This window comes from Cnephaeus nilssonii (genome assembly GCF_951640355.1).
Source record: "Cnephaeus nilssonii genome assembly, chromosome: 17".
Classification (NCBI taxonomy): Eukaryota; Metazoa; Chordata; class Mammalia; order Chiroptera; family Vespertilionidae; genus Cnephaeus; species Cnephaeus nilssonii.
In genome coordinates this window covers 30,477,714-30,499,743 of record NC_137088.1, presented here as the reverse complement: position 1 = coordinate 30,499,743, position 22,030 = coordinate 30,477,714, and the positions used below count along the sequence as shown (strand labels likewise).

Sequence of the window (22,030 nt, the reverse complement as noted above, 5' to 3'; positions counted from 1 at the left end):
CCCACAGCCTCTCACCAAGAAGGCATTGCTCAGCCGGCAGTGATGAGGAACCCTGAGGTCACAGAGGTTCTGCGCTTGTGCAAGGCCACGCATCTCCATCTGCGGGGACCACGGAGCGCTGCCTCTCCCGGGAGCGGGCCTCTCTCCTCCCCGCAGCTCTGGGAGCGGGAGGTGGTCTACTGTCATATCTCTCCACCGGGTGGGGCGGGGGCAGAGGGCTGGACCTCGTCTTCTTTGTCTCAGGGTTCGCCTGGAGCCCTGGCACAACTTTCTGCACCGAGACGCTCCAGGCGCCTGCTGTCTGCATTTCCAAAGCCAGGGCTGACCCCGGGAGCCGCGAGGGAGTCTGGCTTGGGTGGAGGGTAGGGCAGAGGTGGTGTGGGTGCAATGCCCGGGCGCCACGCAGAGCCCAGAGGAGTGGGGGGAAGCCCTCCTAAGGGAGATGCCATGCGAGGAGACCCACTAGACACACATGGGCACCAATCCAGCCGGAGGAGCAGGTGACAGGGAGGGGCTCCTTCCCAAACACTGAGCCCCTGGGGCCCAGCTCCCTGATCATCTGCCTTCTGGGCTGGGGACACCCCACCCCACCCGTCTCCTGATGGCAGCGAGGCAAATCTTTTCCTATTACCTTTCTCCCAAGTGGGGCTGGGGGGAGCTCACCACACACAACTCCAAGGGTTGTCCCAGCCCAGAGCTTTTTGTCTCATGGACTCCATGGCCTCGCACCAGCCCCCTGTGGTAAGCAGCCCGGGAGAAGAACAGAGGTGGCGACAGAGAGCAGCGGGAAGGCCTGAATGCCAAAGGCGAGCATCCCTGGGCATGAGCAGCCCCTGCTGTCAGATGGATGCTTCTTGTCTGGGCTGACTGTGGGTAAACTCTCCACGGCTTCACCCTGTAGCAGCAGAAAGGGGGCTCAGGAAACAAATGGACGTCCTGAACTCATGTGTTGGCAGAGGCCAGGTCGATAAATGAGAGGAAGGCAGGTACAGGCAATAGGGAGAGGTGGGGCCTGTGGCTAACAGGAGACCACTGCTATGCCAACCAGTTAACTGCTGCAACATGAGCATATCTGCAACAGGGTTACCAGAGAGTCTACATTTTTATTTTATTTTGTTTTTGCTAATCCTCACTCAAGGATATTTTCCCATTGATTTTTTTAGGGAGAGTGGAAAAGAGAGGGAAACACAGAGAGAAACATCAATGTAAGAGAAACACATCAATTGGTTGCCTACTGCACATGCCCCGACCAGGAGACTGCCATGAAGGTACATGCCCTTGACCAGAATCGAACCCAGGACCCTTTGGCCGACACTCTATCCACTGAGCCAAGCCAGCTAGGGCTACATTTTTAAAGAGTAGCCAGAAATCTGACTCTTTTTTTTTTGTTTTTGTTAAATATATTTTTACTAGAGGCCTGATACACGAAATTTGTGCAAGTGTAGGCCTTCCTTCCCCCGGCTGCTGGCACTAGGGACTTGGGCTTCCCTCGCAGCCCTGGCTTTGTCTAGAAGGTCGTCTGGAAGGATGTCTGGTCTAATGAGCATATTATGCTTTTATTATTAAAATTGATTTCAGAGAGGAAGGAAGAAGGAGAGAGAGAGAGAGAGAAACATCAATGATGAGAAAGAATCATTGATCGGCTGCCTTCCGCACACCCCCAACTGGGGATTGAGCCTGCAACCCAGGCATGTGCTCTTGACCAGAATCGAACCCGGGATCCTTCAGTCTGAAGGCCAACGCTCTATCCACAGAGCCACACCGGCCAGGGCCAGAAATCTGACTTTTTATGTGAGACTGATTTTTTACTGTTGGCGACCAATTAAAAAGTTTCACACACCATCTAAGCCAAACAGATCAGTGCCCTGGGTGGCCCCAGCCCACAGAGGCACCTGCTACCACGTCTGCCTGGAGCGTGCCTCAAGCACGCACACATCCAGTGCCTTGGCCACTGCAAGGAAGACCGCTCTGCACTGCCCGGGCCCGGCCTGGCCTTGGCCCCGAAGAGGTGTGAGGTTAGAGGAAGTGGAAATAACGCTGGGCAGCAGCTGGATTACTCAGCCTGAGGGAGACTTTCCAGTCCAGCAGCCGTTCGGGGCGGGCACAGCCCACTCCGAGTGCGTCAGAGCCAGGGGAGCTGGAGGGCGGACAGGCACCTTCACAAACGGCTGTTGCTTTGATGTGTTTCCCTCGTTTATGTTCAAACTGCTAAACACCGTAAATGAAAAACGCGACCATTTTTATGTGTGACCCACAACTGGAAGAAACAGGGTCTACGCTCTTTCCTGAGGTGGGGCCAGCCCATCCATCTCCGTGTTAGAGGAGTCATCAGACTTTGAGAGCCCAGCAGGCGCAGTCAGGGAAACTTCCTGAACACGAGGCGGGCATGGCAATGAGCAGCCTGGGGCGGTGTGGGATTTTCCTCTGCAAAGGCTGTGAAGCCGGCCTGGCCTCGGAGGGAGGAGGGTGGGCTGCCTGGCTCGGGAGGGTTGAACCGGGCCGGGGCTGAAGGTGGGGTGGAATGACTGAATTAAACTCCGATTTAAGCCCACTCAGCGGGAAGGCCACTTTTCACCTCTCTCTCCCCAAGCTCTAAACAGCTGCCGCATTTTTCCTGCTCTCTCTCTCTCTCTTTAAAAAAAAAAAAAAATATATATATATATATATATATATATATATATATATATATATATATATATTTTAATTGATTTTTTACAGAGAGGAAGGGAGAGGGATAGAGAGCTAGAAACATCCACGAGAGAGAAACATTGATCAGCTGCCTTCTGCACACCTCCTACTGAGGATGTGCCCGCAACCAAGGCACATGCCCTTGACCGGAATCGAACCTGGGACCCTTCAGTCCATAGGCCGATGCTCTATCCACTGAGCCAAACCGGTCAGGGCTTTTCCTGCTCTCTTAAGCAGCCTGGCCAGGCTGGACGACTAGCCCTGGATGGCAGAGAGGAGACAAACAGCAGAGTGGGCAGACCTGCCCCGACCGACCGAGGATGCGCCCCCACTGGGGATCACACCCCCAACCTAGGTATGTGCCTTGGCCGTGAATGGAACTTGCAACCTTCAACCACCGAGCCACTTGGCCAGGGCTTACATACAGCGCTTTATAAAAGGTCATGAAGCAAAGCATTTGACCCTCTGCTGGGCGTGCAACCTTAGGCACTTGGCTCAACCCATTTGTGCCTCAGCTTCCTCGCCTGCTAATAACAGTACCCACCTCGCAGGGTTGTTTTAAGGACAGAATGAGCTAATATAATAAGCAAGTACTTAGAACAGCACCTGGCACATGAAGTGCCTGCTATTACTATTCTCGTTATATTGTAGGAACTCTTGTCAAAGTCCCCCCTCCACCAAACTGGCCAGAGGGGTGCCCGGGCCGCATGGAGCTGTGTTTTCTAGATTGTCCCAAAGTGCTCAGGAGAAGGGGGAGGGGGAGGAAAAGACAGGTGCTCCCTTGGAATCTCCTGGTACAGCCACTCTCCCGGGAGACCCCAGCCACTCAGCTGGACTGAAGTGTTACTGCTGGGCCACCCTAGGGTTCAACAAGGAAGCACGTTTTGTTTCTGATGACAGGAGGAATAATCACAGCCCACAGTCTGTGCTGGCTTGTTTCAGGCGTGCTGATAAAGGGAAAAGCTGATCCCCAGCGCTCTTGCTGGTTCGTACTGCGGGTAAAGGTTGTAGGGCTGGGGTGCAGAATTCCTGTTTAGGCAAGTCCTTTAAAAAAAAAAAAAAAAATATATATATATATATATATATATATATATATATATATATATATATTGATTTCAGAGAGGAAGAGAGAGGGAGAGAGAGATAGAAACTTCAATAATGAGAGAGAAACATTGATCGGCTGCCTCCTTCATGCCCCCTACTGGGGATCGAGCCAGCAACCTGGGCACGCATTGAACCCGGGACCCTTTAGTCTGCATTCTGACGCTCTATCTACTGGACCAAATCAGCCAGGGCTTTAGCCAAGTCCTTTAATAGCTCTTTTCAGATATAAAAGGACAGGCCTACGGCCCAGTCTAAATAGCTGTCATTATTGCTCTGCAGTTAAAAGTAATGGAAAACTGGAGTTTTCAGAAGTTCTGGGGATACTGTCCAGGAAAACTGGCCCCTGGAAAACGGCAGTCAACTAAGCTCGAGGAGACAGCCAGCCAGCGAGGAATCCCCCAAGGGCGTGAGCAGGCAAGGAGGCCGTCTGGAGAGTTTACTAGTAACTTCTGCCCTGTTCGGAGCCGTGGGTGACCCCTTTCTACACGTGGTGGAAGCTGTTACAGACAACAGCCTCGTTGCCTGGTGAGGCTCAGGAAATGAGGAAGCCAGTGACTACTGTACGCATGCAAAGTGTGGCAGCTGACCCTGCCGAGGCCCGGCGGCCAGCGGGCACCGGCCCCACCCGAAACCCCTCGAAATACTGCAGATTTTGTCAATGCTTGACTAATTTTTTTTTTTTTAATAATATACTCAGAGCACTTCTACAAGGAGAAATCCTCCGGGAAGAATGAAGAAATATTGGGGGAACCACCTCCCCAGTTCCACATATGTGGGTTGAGGCCTGACCCCATATAACTGGACTAGAGCAAAAGGAGGGACAGTTACTGGCTCACAGCAGTGGGGGACTAGCCCAAGGTCACGGAGACAACAGGGAGGGCAGAAATTGGAGCTCACGCCCATGTCCCTGCCCACTTTCCTGTGGGTCCACTGAGGAAGGACGGACTGAGGGTTCCCTGCGGCCCCTCTGGTGCCAATTCTGCAGCCTTGCTGGTGGGCCCAGACCCCTGCCTGGGGCCCAGTCCTTCCACCCAGAGGCCCCCCCAGCCCTCCGCCCAGCTATCCTCCTCACGCCAACCCCAAAGAGAAGAAGTCCCTGTTACACGCTTTATTAGAATGGTTATTTTGTTGACGTGCCAAGTGACCTGCTCCTGCTCCCCCTTTCCATGCCTCCAGCCGGCCCCAGTTTGAGTCCAGAAGTAAAACAAAGGCTTTGTTTCTTTATTTTGATTTCCTCCGTAAAATCTCAAACATGCAGGAAACACCCACCCAGTCCCAGAGAAGTGGACTCGGGCCGCTGTCCACGTTGGGAGGGTGGGTTTGGGGGTCAGGGAGTGGGGGTGGCTGGGAAGGCTCCGATGCCAGCTGCCCTTAGCTCCTGGGCGTGCCACCCGGACACCTGGGGCCTGGCTTCCTCCGCAGGAAAAGCGCCTGGGTGTGAGGGGCACAGGCCTTCCCAGCTCTGCTGCCCAAGCCTCCTGACCTGAGGAATGTGGGTGTGGAGGGATGGCTGGGAAGACAGATCGCATACAAGTCACTTTTTTCCCAGAGATGCCCCAAGGCTTCGGGACGGTGGCTCCACCCTTTTCCATCATCTCCGGTTCCAATAAAGCAGGCATTGAAAGAAGAACATGACAGAGGCTATTTTGGGCTGCTGAGCCTGCTTGGGAGAGGATGGTCCTCGCCAGGAAAGATGGGTTTGCCTCCATCTCTTCCTTGGGACTCACTTCCAGTGGAATGAGAATAGAAAGGGCTGGATCTGTGGGTTATCTAAAAAAAGGGAGATTTTCAAGAAGCTATGTTGAGAATCTAAACGATACAACGAAAATCCTTAAACCGAATTAAAATTAGCTTTGCTTTTGAAATGATTATATAATGCTTTGGGGGAGGCAAGGGGTAGGGAGGCCTCCCAACCCCAGTACACCTTCAGCAACCTCCACCCAGCTCCACTGCCTACGAACACTCTCCCTTTTCCTCTGGGTACCTGGTAGACCAGGGGCAGCCGAACACACAGTAGGTAGAGCAGATTCTTTTAAAAACAGAACTTTTCTTTAAGAAGTGGGCCTGCGGCCTCATTTCAAATAAAAAGGTTTGGCGGGCTTTGGGGAGACACTCTTGTTTCACTGGCCTGTCTGTTCCTCTGCAGAGCAACACAGCGTGCCTTCCTCCAGGTTCGTAGTGCATTTTAATATGTGGCAGGACTAGCCCTTCCTACTTATTAAAGGGTCTATCAGCGAGGGAGTAAAATGCTCAGATTTGATTTTGAGATACTTCATTTTGGTTAACTTTAGGATAGACGTGGGGGCGGGGGGTAAAATTAGAGAGAGAGAGCCCTGGCCAGGTAGTTCGTTTGGTTGGAGCATTGTCCCGATGTGCCAAGGTTATGGGTCCGATCCCCAGTCAGGGCACATACAGGAATCAGCCAATGAATGCATGGATAAGCGGGACTGATGTTTCTCTCTCTCTAGCTCCCTTGCTCTCTCTCTAAAATCAGTAAATATAAAGTTATTTTTAAATTAGAAATAAAGAAGCAGTTCCAATGCTATTGCAGTAATCTAAGTGAGAGATGTTCAGGCTGGAGCTAAAGGAGAGATGGTTAGGAATAAGGGGAGGAGTTTAAGAAATAACCCAAACCATCAATATTTGGGAAAAAAGAGTAGGTGCGTAAACATAACAGGTATGCACATTTCTGTGTAGTCAAATGGAATTGGTTTTATAGTATGCTTCACTGCCGCCACTGGTACAGTCTCTGATCACTCCATGGGGAGACAAACCCCCACAAAGCAGGTTCCCTCGCTGGCTTTGCAGCATCTCCATCCGAGGGAGGGAGAAGGACCCGGGCGGTGCTGGTTTCTGTTGGCAACTCGGGGACAGAAACCATGTCCACTCCTTCTTACCACTTAACAGAGGACGCGGGGGCCACCTCAGGTCCCCAATGTTTCATTATAAAATCAGTTCAAACCTTTGCTCCTGATGGTGCATGACTCCCTGCAGACGGGACCTGCCTGAGGGTGGAAGGCTTTTCCAGAAGCATTCGAATCTTCCCTGCCCAGCCTTTAAAAGCACAGCCCTGCTAACTGCTCTAGCCCAAGCTCACGCCCCACACAAGCGGGATGGCACCAGCTCCAGCGTGGAGGCAGCCGGGGGTGGAAAGGAGAAGGCTGTGAGCAGTTCGGTGAGAAATGTCTCCTGCTGCCATGGAGAGTTCGCACCCTCTGCAGCTGGGGAGCCGCCTCCCTCTCCCCCTCCCCCAGGACCAGGGGCCACGCACCGCTTTCTGGGAAAGCTGAGGAAAGGGGAACATGGAAAGGTGAAGTTAGGGGTTAGAAAGGTTCTAGGTTGTACTGCAGCCTGCCTTCCTTTAACGTTTCTATTCTAATACTTTAGAATAGAAAGTGTATTTTGTTAAAGATCTTTTAGGACGAGCTGCTCATCGAATCGTTGTCGTCTAATTATAAAATGAAAATCATGTTTATTCTCTCTCTTTTCCAAATATACACACCCGCCATGTGAATGACAGTTCCGTTTGCGCAGCTGCCGCTACATTCTGCTCTGCAGCCGGGCCTGAGCCCACGGGCTGAAGGCAGATGTTTTCTGAGGGTGAATCAACTTCTTTGAAAAGGGTTAAATCCAAAAGTGCATACTCATCCTGCTCCCCTGTGGCTCCTCCCCAGCGTGGTCAGAGGCGGCGAAAAAGGATCCAGCAACAACCTCGATGGACAAACCAGGAGGTGTTTTCATTGAATCGGCTGAGGATCCGAGCTAAAAAAGCCAGTGCGTGGGAACCCAGGAGCCAGGCTCCGAAAGCCCCACAGGCCGAGGTCCCCCACACCGAAGACGAGGGGTGTGTGTTGGGTCCTGCACTATCACGAAAAGGGCCAAGTGGGCAATAGGTAGATGGTATTTATTATGCCATCCCTTATAGTTTTTTGCTTTTTATTTTGTAAAATTCAAAAATATACCAAGCGCACAAATGATTTAGGGGCTCGTGATGGACTGTAAGATTAGTGAGAGCCCTGGCCGGGTGGCTCAGTAGGTTGGAGTGTCGTCCCGAACACCAAATGGTAGAGGGTTTGATTCTCAGTCAGGGCACATGCCTGGGGTGTGCAGATACGATCCGGTTGGGGTGTGTGGGGGAGGCAGCAGATGGATGTTTCTCTCTCACATCAAGGTTTCTCTCTCTCTCCCTCTCTCTTTCCCTCTCCTTCTTTCTAAAATCAATGAAAACATATCCTCAGGTGAGAATTTTAAAAAAAGATGAGTGAGAGTCAGGGAAACCCTCTGTCATTGGGGTCCTCTCTCCGCCTCTCTGCCAGCAGCCACTCCTGCACCTCTGTGGCTTCTGCTACTGCCTACGTCCTGTGCATGGGCCGCTCGCCCCTTTTTCCTCGGAGACCTCTGCTCCACGCTCCACGGATTACATGTGACCAGGCCCCCGTAGGACGTGCCGTGAGCAGCAGGAGAGAAGAGACATGCCACTTTTGGTTGTCCAGTTCTGGGAGCAGGGCAGTGTGACAGGAGCCCCTGCTTTGGGACCGAGCAGACTCCTTCCAGCCTGCTTCTCTCGGGCTAGGACTGCGGGAAGCCTGCTTACCCTCCCTGGGCCTCAGTTTCCTTGTGTGTAAAAGGCTAATGGCACAATTATAAAATAAAATGGTGAACAGAGAGAGCCTGGCCCATGAGTCTTTGTTGAAGGAAAGATGGGAAGGAGGAAGGGTGGGGAAGGAGGAAGGGAGGGAAGGAGGGTGGGAGGAGCGGGCTGTCTTTAAACCCCGCCATCTGAGGAGCAGTTGATGCAAGTGGAGCTGCTGGTGCTGGAGAAAAGCATGATGGTCACAGGTTTGTGTGGGACAGACCCAGGGGGACCGCTCGCGTGAGGAAGGAAAAAACTTTGCAAGGGTGAGAGGTCCCCAGATGGAGGGGACTGACTTGGGCAACAAGCTCCCCGTCTCTAGAAGGGTCCAGCTGAAGGCCCACAGGCGGCACTGCAGGGAGGGCCTTCCCTGCTGGAACTTCCCCAGCCTGAACTCAAGGGGTCACTTTAAAATCCTCCTTTAGCCTTAGTCGGAGCTAAAAATCCATTTAAAAGAAAAAAAGGTTTGAAGTGACGCCTGCATTTTTTATAAGTATAAACAAGGACCTAACTAATAAAAGCTGTCTGTGACCCATCTAAGATCATCGCGCTCACCACGGAGATGTACGCTCTCTGGGTCTGAATCCAGTCCACACAGGCTCCAGGGGGCCCGCCGGGGCCATCAGTCTGTTATCTGAAGGTTGCTTGAATGCTGATAATGCTCTTCATTTTTATAACCCTTTCTGGTTTCCCAAGCATGTTCTCATCTGTATATTTCATCTAATCCCCATGACAACCCTGAGGGCTCAGCCGAGAAGCCACAGATGGTGCCTGGGCCCCTGCAGCACGGGACCCACCCAAGACCCTATAGATAGTCACAGAGGCACGGAGCCAGAGCTCAGAGCTCCCAGCGCCCCACCCCACCCTCCTTCATTCTACATCCTGCACAGCCAAATCCTTTCCTGGTGCTCCCCAAAATCTTTCCTAGTGCTCCCCAAAACCTCATTAGCAAAACATTAGGTGTAAATTTAGACAGACACGTGCCAGGCTCTCCTGATGAGAATATGCCCCTGTGAGACCCAGGTTGTCACCTCAGCAACCAGTAATGACCCATATTGTCACCTGGCCATTGGCCATCAGCAGGCCTCGCCTAGTAAGCTACCAAGAATACTACAGGACAACGAGTACTAAAGGACATGGCTACTGTAGGACCCCTGCAAGAGACAGGGCTGCAGAAAGCGGTCTTGGATCATGCTAACAGGGTTAAAAGGGCCTGGGGGCTCAGTGGTGGACGCCAGGCCAGGAAGGCCAGGGGGTGAAGTCTCTGAGAACAGGCAGGACAACTGCATCACAGGCAGCAGGAATGCGACCCAGAAGGCTGGAGACGGCACAAGGAACGCACGGCAGGTACCAAGGAGCGCAGCCACGGCCTGTCTGAAGATGAGGCCGCGGCGGCACTGCCCTATGGTTAGTTCCGCAGGACAGACCCGCTGGCGGACTGCACAGACTTCAGCTCGGGCTGAGAACTGACAACCGTCCACTCTGTTTTCATTCTTGACACTGCCTCCAACACGAAGGCACGCTGGCCTGGTGGGAAGGCAGAGGGACGCAGTGAGTCCCAGGTAAACAGCACCGAAGTAACATGGCTTAGATCAGGGGATCTACCTGGGACCCAGCACTCGTTTTCAGAGACCCATGGGTCCTCTGGATTGTATGCCCAACTTTGTACATCTGAGCATCTTTTCTCTCGGCTTCTCACTGGCATATGTAAGAGGCTGTGGCCCAAGAGAGTAAAATCCGCTGCTCTGCACCTCAGACCCTCAGCCCTCTTGGCTGCCTGTTCCATGCGAGAACTTGCTGGAAGTGCCACTAATATCCACCCCAATCCCTGTGTACGGAGACCTCACATGAGCGGAGAGCATCTTTGGGAGATCTAAAGTCTGCTTAATCCACTAGTACGTGGGTTTTATTATTTGCAGCTAAAAGCATCCCCACTGATCCAGTACCACAGGGCCCAGTGACATCACCCAAGACTATGAGGGCTGGCGAGGCCTGGGAGTCCACCAACAAAATTCCTCTCAAAGCTCAGCCTCTAGAGCAGGGGTCCTCAAACTTTTTAAACAGGGGGCCAGTTCACTGTCCCTCAGAGAGAAGGAGGGGAGTCGGAGAGTGCGGCGCACATTCCACACATGCGCACTGCGGGCCCGGGATGAGTCGGCTGCTAAGCGGGACCGGCAGCGGCCGGGCCGGATAAATGTCATTGGCGGGCCGCCTGTGGCCCGCGGGCCGTAGTTTGAGGACCCCTGCTCTAGAGAATGGGCACCTGCCAGATGCCCCGGAGCACAGGGAGCTCCCCCAGCTCCTTCCTTTTTCTCCCCCCCCCCCCCCCCCCATCCAAAGGTAACTGTGCCTTCCAGCCAGCCAGATGCCTGCCCTGGGCCTGGGAGCTACAGGGCTCCTGGGACTCCGTGCACACCCTGCGGACACTTGAGGACATGCCAGCTTTGCACAAGAAGGTGCTCCCACTTGGTTCACGAGCGTAGGGTTTGTATAAACGACGCCATGCCCGTGAGCCGGTATGTTTTCCATCACTTGCAGGGAGGCACCCTCCATCTGGGGGCATGTCCTGGGTAGAACAGTGATCACACCAGATGTGAAATGTAAAATGGAGGCCGCATTCCCCTGAGAACGCACTCAGTCTAGCAGGCTGGCCGACGTGTGATTCTGACTGATGTTCAGAGTCAGTCACCCCGGGGGCTGGTTCAGGCCATCAGAGCTCAGCGGGTCCCCCTGGTCCCAGGATCACCGGAGCCCAGGAAGCCACACTTGTCACTTTAGAAGCAGCTCAGGTCACTGGAAGCATGAAACATCTGAGGCTAGAGCCAATAATAAAGTAAAAGTTATACCCGTAACAAAAATGTCTCATGTAGATGAAAACACGAGTCGTGGAAAAATACAAACTGCCTTATGCCCGGAGCAAAGCTGGCAACTCCGGGAGACTGTGGATTGCCTCACAGGGCTCCGCAGGGGCCCTGACCCCCCCACCCCCACCCCCGTCCTCCGTAAGGAAACGTGGAGGCCACTGCGGGAAGGGCACTTTCCACTAGAGCAGGTTTACTCAACACCCCACCTCCCCAGAAGGAGGCTGGCAGACCCTGCAGCTTTGAAAACCCCAGGGCATCAAAGCCCCACACCTCCTGCCCTGGCAGGAGAGGCTGGCTGGCCACTGAGCCCCGAGAACAGACCGTGGGTGAAAGCTGTGGCCTGAAACGTATTCAACTCCCGTCAGCAGGGACATGCAATTTACAGGAAATTAGGAGACTTACAAAATGTTGGCCAGCTCGAGTTTCTCCCTTCAGAAGAGCAGGAGAAAGTCTACGAACTGTCTCGGTGAAAGCGCTTTGTTCACAGTGAAGCCCCTGACACATGTCCGTTACTAATACAAACAGCTCACCACCCCACACTTCAACGCGCCAGAGGATGTCCACAGAGCAAACGCATAAACAGGCTGCACCTGGAGCCTTCCAGCCCAGGACAGCCGGACCCTCACAGCTGCCTGCTCTGGAGCCCGATCTCAGAGAGGATCGTGGGCATGTGACTGGCCCTTTCAGCCCCGGTCCACCACCTGCCTATGGGGGCAATCCTAAAACCTTTCCGAAGGAGTCTCGTCAAACGATGAGCAAGCACGTCCCTGCCTGGGCTGCGTGAGCCCTGCTGGCTGCTATCTCAGCAGAGCTTCAGGGTTTTCCAAGTCAGATCTCCTTATGGCTCCTGCTGCCAGGAAGGTCACTCTTCTGAGGCCACAAGTCTGAGCCTTGTCAGTCACCCTCTCTCCGGCAGGTCCAGGGGCAGAGATGGGTCCTGGAGCGCCAAGAACCATTCTAGCCCGGAGCTCTGTGATCAGGGCCATGATGAAGTGGCTCCTGTCCACCTCTCCAGACACAGCTTTGTCCCCGGCCAGCACAGACCTCGGTTCCAGCCACAGGCTAACGGGGCGTCCAGTGCCCAGGCTCGTGTCAGGTATCAACTCTGCTAGGAGGCCTTCGCGGACCTTCCACGCTGTCTGCTCCCAGAAACCCTCAGCTTCCCGGAGCCCAGGACCGGCCACGCCGCCGAGCTGTGGCTCATTTGCTCCCGGTCCTTCCCCGCGGAGCAGCCGCTGGCACTGTGCCCCCCACACGGGGGGCGCCCCCGCCAGGTCTGGTCAATGAATGAGCCCAGCCCTACCTGTGACCAGAGCCCCACGCGCAATGAAGGGTTGTTGATGAAGAAGGTGTGTGTTTTTTTTGTTATTCGGCTGAATTTGACAACCCCTCCCGCGGATCCCAGCGCTCGTACACGCCATTTTAGAAGGGGAGAAAGCGCCCCCCCCAACCCCTCCCCACCCCACCCCAGCCCCACTACCCACCGCCCCGCGGGGTCTCCCGGGGCAAACAAGGAACCCAAGTGCGGTCATCACAACAGAGGCTTTGGGGGCGGCCGGCAGGCCCTCCCCACGGGGGCCTCAGTCGCGGCCGATTCCACGATCGCACCCCGTTATTCGGGAGCCTGGGGCGGGGGCCAAAAGCCACTCGGTGTCGGTCCCCGAGCGCATTCAGCCGGGAGCGCGCGGCCCGGCCGGGGGCGGCCACACCTCCAGCCCCGGAACAAAGCGCCTGCCCGGGCTGGGGGCCGCGCGGCCGGGCCCCTTCCCCTCTCCTCCCCTCACGGCCCCGCCTGCCCCGACCACTCACCGCACGCTCCAGCCCAGGCTCCGGCCTCAGGTCGCCTCCTCCATGCTCCGGCCGGACTGACGGCGGCTGGCCCGCCGGCCCGCCGGCGGCGCTGGCCCGTCCCCACCCCGGCGCCTCCTTAAAGCGACCGCGCCACCCGAGCGCGCCCCGAGCGCCCGCCGCGCGGCGCATTCCTTCTATTGCAACAGCGCGGCTAAAAATAGAGCGCGGCGGGGCGCGGGGGGAGCCGGGCCCCCGGCTGCGACCCCGCGGTGCCCGCCTGCACCCCGGCGCCCCCCCGGACGCGCGGCCCGCCAAGTGCCAGCCTCCCGCGCGGACTCCCCCAGACTCGGCAGGGCGCGCGAGCCTGACCACAGCACAGGCCGGCGCTGCCGCCTCCCCCGCGGCCCCGCGCACTTACCCGGGTCCGACCCGCGGTGCCGCGGGGCAGGCTTTAAGGTGGACGCAGAATGGGAATTCGTCCGGCCCCTTTAAGGGCCCCTGCGCTCCGACCTTTAAATCTCCGCTCCGCCCGGCCAACTTCTGAGCCGCCCCAGGCCGAAGCGACCCGGGGCCGCCACCCTCGCCGCGTTCCCTTAGAACCCCGGGGCGTGTGTCTTTCTGGGTCCTGCCTCCAGGGTCGCTTTTCCCTCTGGGTGCGCCATGCCTGGGCTCAAAGTTCATCGGGACGCGGCTGGGACAGGCGACACTCACGCTCCGTTTCATTGTTTCAGTTCCGCTAACTCCTCCATTGGCGTCATTTTCCCTCTTTTAAAAATAAAGGTACAATCCGCATACCATAAAATCCCACCCTTGATTCATTTTAGCGGTGGGTAGTGTATTCCCAAAAGTTGTGCAACCCTCACCATGATCAATTTCCCGAACATTTTCATGCCCCGCCTCCCTCCCCAAGGAACTGTGCCCATTTGCAGTCATTCCTCCTTTCTGCCTCCCCCCACTCCCTGGAAACCACTAACCTAAGTTTTAAATGTGCCAGTTCAGGACATTTCGTATGTTGAATCATACAACATGGGGTCTTTTGTGACCAGCTTCTTACACTTTGCACAATGCTGTCAAGGTTTATCTACGTTGCAGCATGTAGGAGCACGCCATTCCTTTTCACGACAGAATAGTATTCCATCGTGTGTGTGCACCACATTTTGTTTATCCACTCGTCCGCTGATGGACAGGTAGGTTGCTTGGGCTTTGGGGGTATTATGAATAAAGCTGCTATAAACATTCCTGTACAAGTCTTTGTATGAACATGTTTTCACTTTGGATATATACTTAGAATTGTGGGTCATGTGCTAACTACGCTTAACATTTTGAGGACTCCTCCAACTGTTTTCCAGAGTGGCTGCACGCTTGGACATTCCCACCGACAATGTGCGAGAGTTTCGGGGTCTCCACATCCTCACCAACACTTGTTCCTGCCTGTCCTTTTTTATTACAGCCATCCTAGGGGAGGGGGGTCAAATGGTATCTCCGTGTAGTTTAGATTATCGGTGTCATTTTTGAGGGTATTCTTTTTGTGGGTGGACCTTGATGATGACTTGGGACCAACGTTACACACCCAGGGGACCCATCCCCTTATCATTTTGAGAGCTTTGCCCTCCACCCCGGGCCTGAAGGGACCTCACCTCCCTGAGGCCTTCGTGCCACACTGGGGCTCCCGATGTGGTGCAGGTTTCCAGTGGCATTCCGGGAGCCATGCAGCCATTCGGATGAGAGCTACTGTGCCCCCTGCGTCCCCACTTCCACCTGCTGCTCTGAAGGCCCCATGGACCCCTAGACCCCATGGCAGGGGGAGTGGACTGGGGCCATCAAGAGTTTGTTACCTTGGTAGGGCGTCGCAGAACTGGTGGAGGAGGGGGCTCCAGGGACAGATGTTCATCTTGACTGGCTGGGTCTTGCCCCAGAACCTGCCTCTGTCGTCCCCTTCCATTTACCACAGGCCTGGGCCGGGCCGGGGGCGGGGGGGCGGGGGGGCGGGCAGGCAGGGGTCTGTGGGTTTTGGTTGTCTGTCAGCCCCTCCTGGGCCCTGACTGGCACAGTGGCCAGACTGGTGCCGCCAGCTTGAGCTAAGACGTCTGCACGAGAGTGAGTAAAAGATTTGCCTTTATACCACATTCATACCCAAATCTTCAATAACTGTCTCTTTGGAAATGGAATTTAAACAGCTAGTAATCACGCACAGGCACCTGAGATTCTCTGATGGTGAGTTAAACCCTGCAGGCTGTGGCTGGGGTCTTACAACAGGGCACCTGTCCCATTTGGGCTGCCTCCTCTGCTCGTTGAACCCTGAAACACAACATGGCTCAGTTGCTGGCAAATAGAGGCTTCAGAGAACAGGGCCACTGAGCAGAAAAGTGAGGCCTGGTTTGAGAGTTCATTCACTCAGTAAACACTACCAGAGCACCTATTGTGTATCAGGTGCTGTGTAGCACCTACTATGTGTCAGGACCTACCTCCAAGCAAACTCAGAGTGCCACCGAGGCACCAGGGCGGCCACAGGACCCCAGAAGATGAGTACCTAACCAATGCAGGGAGGCGGTGAGTGCCCAGGGCAGGCTTTCTGTGAGAGGTGCTGATTGAACCAGGGACTGAGAGACACATAACCATCAGCCTGACTGCTGAGAGACAGAAAACCTTATATGCTGAGGCATGAGCGAGCTGAAGTCTTTCCAAACATTCCAGCAGATCTGCATGGCTGAGCAGGTGTGTTTGGGGCATGGTAGAAGGCCAGACTCCTGGCCAAAAACCCAGGCAGGACTCAGACCCAAGTTTCAGGTCCTGCGGCCTAAGGCCAGCCACAGGCCTGGAGCCAGCACCCGGAATGGGGTAAACATCAGAGCCGCTGGCCTGACCCAGAGTAGAACTTTCCTGCTCAAGGATATGAGCGAAGGTGCCTCATCCACTGTGATGTATCCTGGGCTCACCTCCCTGTTATGAGGCTTGCTGAGTGCCATGCCTGAGAGCAGACCCGAGCTGGTGCCTGGGGGATCCGTGGGAAACCGGGAGGGACGGGGGACTTCAGGGCCAGGAGCCAGCCAGGTCATTGTGGCACAGTCTTCCTCCAGAACTCCTTGTCCCAGTGTGGCCCTGGGGGTAAAGGCAGCTCTGGGCTCCTGAGCATTCATGGTGTGCCACACCCGGGCAGAGTGATGGGCCTGCACACACCTCCCAGCAACTGGTGCAGAAGGTCTTAGCCACCCTGTTTTAACATATTTTTATTGATTTTAGAGAAGAAGGGAGAGGGAGAGAGAGAGATGGAAACATCAGTGATGAGAGAGAATCATTGATCTGCTGCCTGCTGCACATCCCCTACCGGGGATCAAGCCCACAACTGGGCATGTACTCTGACCAGGAATTGAACGGTGACCTCCTGGTTCATAGGTCAACGCTCAACCACTGAGCCATACCGGCTGGGCCCCACCCTGGTTTTAGACGTAAGCCCAAGCCCAAGCCCAGCCAGTAAAGGGAGCTACAGTCTACTGTGTCCTGATGGGCAGGTCAGTGGTGTGTGTGTTTGGTGCTGAGAAAGCAGGGAGAAGGTGGAGAGGACTCTAGCTCTCGCTCCATCACAGTCTCTCAGGCCTGTGGCTGAAATTAGATCTTTTGCTGACCCTGAAGCAAAAGTTCTGGGTTGTCAAAATACAAATTATGGGTTAGCAGAAGAGCTTCACCCCTCCCACATGTGTGTTCATACCATCAGCTGACCTTTCTTCTGTGCCAAGTACAAGGCCTTTCTTCCCGGGGCTGCCCATGATATGGCGCCAAGAACTACATGGTCTTTTCTCAGGGTTTCCTTTTCCTTTTTTCTTTTTAGTGATTTCAGAGAGGAAGGGAGAGGGAGAGAGAGATAGAAACATCAATGATGGGAAAGAATCATTGATCGGCTGCCTCCTGCACGCCCCATACTGGGGATCGAGGCCACAACCGGGGCACATGCCCTGACTGGGAATCGAACCGTGACCTCCTGGTTCATAGGTTGACACTCAACCACTGAGCCACACCAGCGGGGCTCTCAGGGTTTCCATGGCCTTTACTAATACAGGTTCAGTCATTTCTCATCTTTAGCTCTCTCTGTGACCCCCATGACCTCCCCCTCACCTGCGGCATTTGAAGCTACGCCTAGCTTTCCTTCTCTGATGCTCATTGTCCTGATGCTTATAGTTCACCCCTCACATGGGCTCCCTCTTGCTTTCTGGAGCCAGTTTTCAATCAATCTACTTCTCACTCATGGCCAAACTTCTCCAAAAAGTTGTCCATACTCAACTAATATATTTGTTTCTGATCATTTGTTTTTCTCCTCCATGTGTTTCTCCTCTGTTTAAACTAAAATCCAGTGACTTTTAAACATTTTGGGCTACAACTCATAGGAAAAAATAGGCTTACATCGCAAACCAAAACACACTCATTCTCACACAAGGGAAATAAAAATTTCATGAAACGATACTTATCTTGACTATGTGTGATGCACGCTGATCTTTTCTATTATTTTTCACTAAAAATTGCTAGCAAGACCTACTAAACTGATTTCCTAGGTTGTGACCTACAGTCTGAAAAACATTGATTTGTATTTTGACAACCCAGAACTTCAAGGTAGTGACATTACAGCCGAAATTTGTTAAGAAAGAAAAGTCAAGCCCTAGCTGGTTTGGCTCAGTGCGGATTGAAGGTTCCCGGGTTCAATTCCAGTCAAGGGCATGTACCCTGGTTGCGGGCACATCCCCAGTGGGGGGTGTGCGGGAGGCAGCTGATCAATGTTTCTCTCTCATCAATGTTTCTAACTCTCTATTCATCTCCCTTCCTCTCTGTAAAAAATCAATAAAATATATATTTAAAAAAAGAAAAGAAAGGAAAGTCAACTCTAAGATTTTGAAATACATGCGATAGATGAAAGTTTAAAAAGAAAAGATTTTTTATTTGCAAAAGCCTAGGACATTTGCTCTTCCAGGCAGGATGTAGTAGGTTCTGGCAGGCCAGTGCTCCCACTGCAATGAAACGAGATGAGGTTCTCCAGCTGTTTCTCTCCCCTCCCCCAGGACATTTGCCAGTTTGGGGTTCTGGCCAAGGATCAAGCTTTGCCCAGAAGGAAGCCCTCTAATGGAAGAAAGAGAAACCAGCAAAGCTTTTAGTGGCCAGATGGTACTAGAATGGCAAATTAGAACACAGGTGGCTTTAAAAATACAACCAATTTTCTCCACATGGCATTTGCTGAGTTCTGGACCTGAGAATGCTTCTAATAAGCAGAATGAAATCTTCCATAGTCCCATTGTGCTTAAAACACAGAGGCTCCCCAAGAAGAAAGGGTCGCCTCAAATACAAGGCCAGCTCCTCCCTCATGATATTTGCCAGATTTTTCATCTCCATGGGGACAGAGCCCGGAAAGCTGGACTGGGACCCTCTGAAGGGCAGAGCTGAATCTCCACAGTCTTTCATGGATGAAGATGCAGAGTTACCTGAAGGTTCTCAATCAAAATGCACATGGGAGCAATAGGGGTAAACCAGGGATAGATTGTTTCGCGAAAATTAAAATTCAGCCTCAACCCAGCTCACTTCTTCACTAAATTGAGATGATCATCCCTCACTCCTGTCTTAACAGAAGAAAGAAGGAACACTTTTGTTGGCAAATTACATCATCTGAAGTCTCCATACCTCCTATATGCAATGTCTGCATATAATAAAAAATAACTAGGCAGATGAAAATAAAATTGATAAGCAAGAGAAAAAATAGACAATAGAAGCAGATATACAGATCATTCAGATGTCGGAGTTAGTAGACAAGGCTTTAAAACAACTGATGGTAGAGGAACTGGAGCTCTCATACATTGCTGGTAGAAGTGTAGGCTGGTGTATCCACAGTGATTTGGACAAGGAATTTTTAATGTACAGAATTAATACGTATAAGAGGGGACTACCTATTAAGGGGAAAAGATAATGTTTAAAAAATATAGTTAAAGCCGATATAGAGAGCCTATGGCAGAGCACCCAAGGAAGGAATAAACCTATAAGAGGTCCTGACCCTCACCTTCTCCCACCAGGCTTAGATCCATACCTTGTTGGGGCCGGTGCAACCATGGCTCACTGGATGCGGAAGTCCACTGAAGTTCCATGCAGATGGAATTCACGGGAAAGCATTCCTCCTGGGTGCTGAGGGAAGCCTTCCGTGGAAAGGCGCCACACTGTGGAAGTGGCTGGAAAACTTCCCACAGGAGCGATGCATTGGAAAATCGACCTCTAGGGTATTGGAGGAAGCTGCCCATAAAGATGAGCTGTGTGTTTCCCTGTGGCTGCAGGCGCAGGAACCAGGCGCTGCAGGAACCCACCAAGTGAGCACACCAGAGCCAGGAAGAGAAGCCTTTCTCCTGCAGTGGCTGTCAGTGCCTCGAAGACGAAGCTTAACATTATGCCAGATGACAGAGGGGAAATATTTGCAGGGTCCAGCTCCATTAACACAGAGCAGGTACTTAAGGCTGGATTTGGAGCTGAGAGGCAATACATTGATAACTGGCACAACTGGCTTTGAAAAACTGTTCAGTAGAATCTACTAAAGCTAAATGTACACCTACCTTCTGATTCAACATTTCTACTTCTAGGTATATACCTAAGAGAAATTAGTAAATATGTTCACCAATAAACATTTATAAGAATATTTATAGCAGCTTTAGTCACAATAGCCAAAAACCGGAGACAACCTAAATGTTTATTAACTGAAGCATGACTAAATAAATTTTGGGTTATTTATATAATGAAATACTATACTGCAATAAAATAACAATGCAGTACTGATACATAAATAACACAAATGAATCTCACGGACATTATATTAAGTGAAAGGCACCAGGTGAAAAAGACAACATTTATGAAGTCCAGTAAAAAGTAAAATTAGCCCTGGCTGGTTTTGCTCAGTGGTTAGAGTGTTGGCCACAGACTGAAGGGTCTCAGGTTAGATTCCCAATCAAAGGCCCATACTTCGGTTGCAGGCTTGATCCTTGTCTTCCTGATCAGGGTGCATGCAGGAGTCAACCAGTCGATGTGTCTCTGTCACAATAATGTGGTTTTTTTTTCTCTCTCTCTCTAAAAAAAAAAAAAAAAAGAGGAAAAAATATCCCCAGGTGTGGATTAACAAAAAAAAAAAAAAAAAAGGAAAATTAACTGATGATGATAGAAGTCAGGATAGTGACTATCTCTTGTTGGGGGTGGGGGGTGGGGAGGGGGGGGAGGGGATGAAAACCAAGTTGAAAAGAATTGCTTGGAAACATTATGTATCTTGATCTAGGTGGTGGTTACATAGATATATGCAAATGTGAAAATTCATCAAGCCATGCTTTAATGATGAGCACACTTATCTGTGTTATACTGTATGTGATATACTTAAAAATTCAAATTATCCCATCTACATTAATATGTTGAATAAAATAAAAGATAGATAAAATAGATGAAAGAAGAGAAAATGTCACCAAATAAGTGGAATCTACAAATAAAATAAAATGAGCATTCTAGAATGTGAAAAGTATAATAACTAAAATCAGGGAATCACTGGATAAGTGTAATAGCAGATTAAACACAGTTGAGCACAGGATTAATGTACTAGAAAACTGACTGAGAATATATTGAGCCCTGACCGGTTTGGCTCAGTGGATAGAGCGTCGGCCTGCGGACTGAAGGGTCCCAGGTTCGATTCCGGTCAAGGGCATGTACCTTGGTTTCGGGCACATCCCCAGTAGGGGGTGTGCAGGAGGCAGCTGATCGATGTTTCTTTCTCATCGATGTTTCTAACTCTCTATCCCTCTCCCTTCCTCTCTGTAAAAAATCAATAAAATATATTTTAAAAAAAGAAAGAAAATATATTGAAACTCAAGCACAGAAAAATGATCAATAGAAAAAGAGATAATAGTATAAAAGACATGTGGATATGTTCAAATGTTTAACATTCATATCATATCACTGCAGTCCCAGAAGGAGAGGAGAGAGTGGGACAGAAACAGTATTCTAAGAGAAAATGGCAGAAAATTTTCCAAAACTGGTGAAAGACATAAATTCAAAGAACGTGATGAATTAAAAAAAACAACACAAAAAAAACCTACACATAGGCACATCATATTACATTGCGGAAAATGGGGTTAAAAATTTTTAAGGATCGGACATCTTTCGTCATTGAAAACAAAAATGCTTTAATGAATGTTTTCTGGAGCCGATAAGAAGCAGAGCCTGGCCCACAGCCATTCCCTGCCACATGAGCAATGTGACCTGGCCTCTCCACGGGGACTCCCTCAATGACACTCTGCAGCCAACATCCGTGCACATCTTCTCGAGAAGATCCCAGCCCCAGCTTGCAAAACAGCGGGAGCGTGATTGCCATTTGCAGCTACATGTTTTCACAAGTCTTAGTGTTTGAAATATTGTAGTAACAAAATCAGAGAAAGAAAAATTGCCTGGATTTTGGGCCTCAGATGCAGAGCTTGCTCATTTCAATGTAGCGCAATATTCTGAAATCCAATACCATCACCCTATTGACAAACAAGGTAGGAAACAGTTTTTAAATCTCCGATGGCTTACATTTTAAAATACTATGTTTACATGAAAACAAATACGGATATGGCATGTAGTATTCCAAAATGCACATACATCTTTGAGATAAATATTAGCCATGTTAGGGGATTCAGGAAGCCATTTAGCACTATGCCGTCAGTCCGTGGGGCGGCCATTCGAGAAGTTTCAGGGACACCCTGGTGGAGCAGAGCCTTTGGTAGTGAGGTCTTCGGGAGGTGACTGGGATCCAGGTCCATCTCAAAAGCTTCTTTTGTTGGGCCAAATAGATGGGCAAGGAGTTGTGTTCTAAATGGGAAGTTAGAAGGGAAGTAGGGCCTGCTCTCCAATCTCCCAGAGGAGCCTAAACAGTCAAGGGACAAAACCCATGGCCTCTCCAGAGGTATCAGGAGCCGTG

At 51.8% G+C, this 22,030-nt stretch overlaps 1 protein-coding gene across 2 annotated transcripts in view; it reads right to left on the bottom strand.

Moving 5' to 3' along the window:
* The window catches only part of MRAS (muscle RAS oncogene homolog), a 42,063-nt gene extending 28,445 nt beyond the window's left edge, over positions 1-13,618 (bottom strand). Inside the window, exon 1 of one of the 2 annotated variants that reach the window (XM_079794363.1) lies at positions 13,499-13,618. The gene's annotated coding sequence lies outside the window, so the exon portion shown is untranslated. Of the gene's footprint in view, positions 1-13,098; positions 13,399-13,498 lie in introns of those variants that run through there. The other variant, XM_079794362.1, reaches the window with a different exon arrangement.
* Between the last annotated feature and the right edge of the window lie 8,412 nt (positions 13,619-22,030).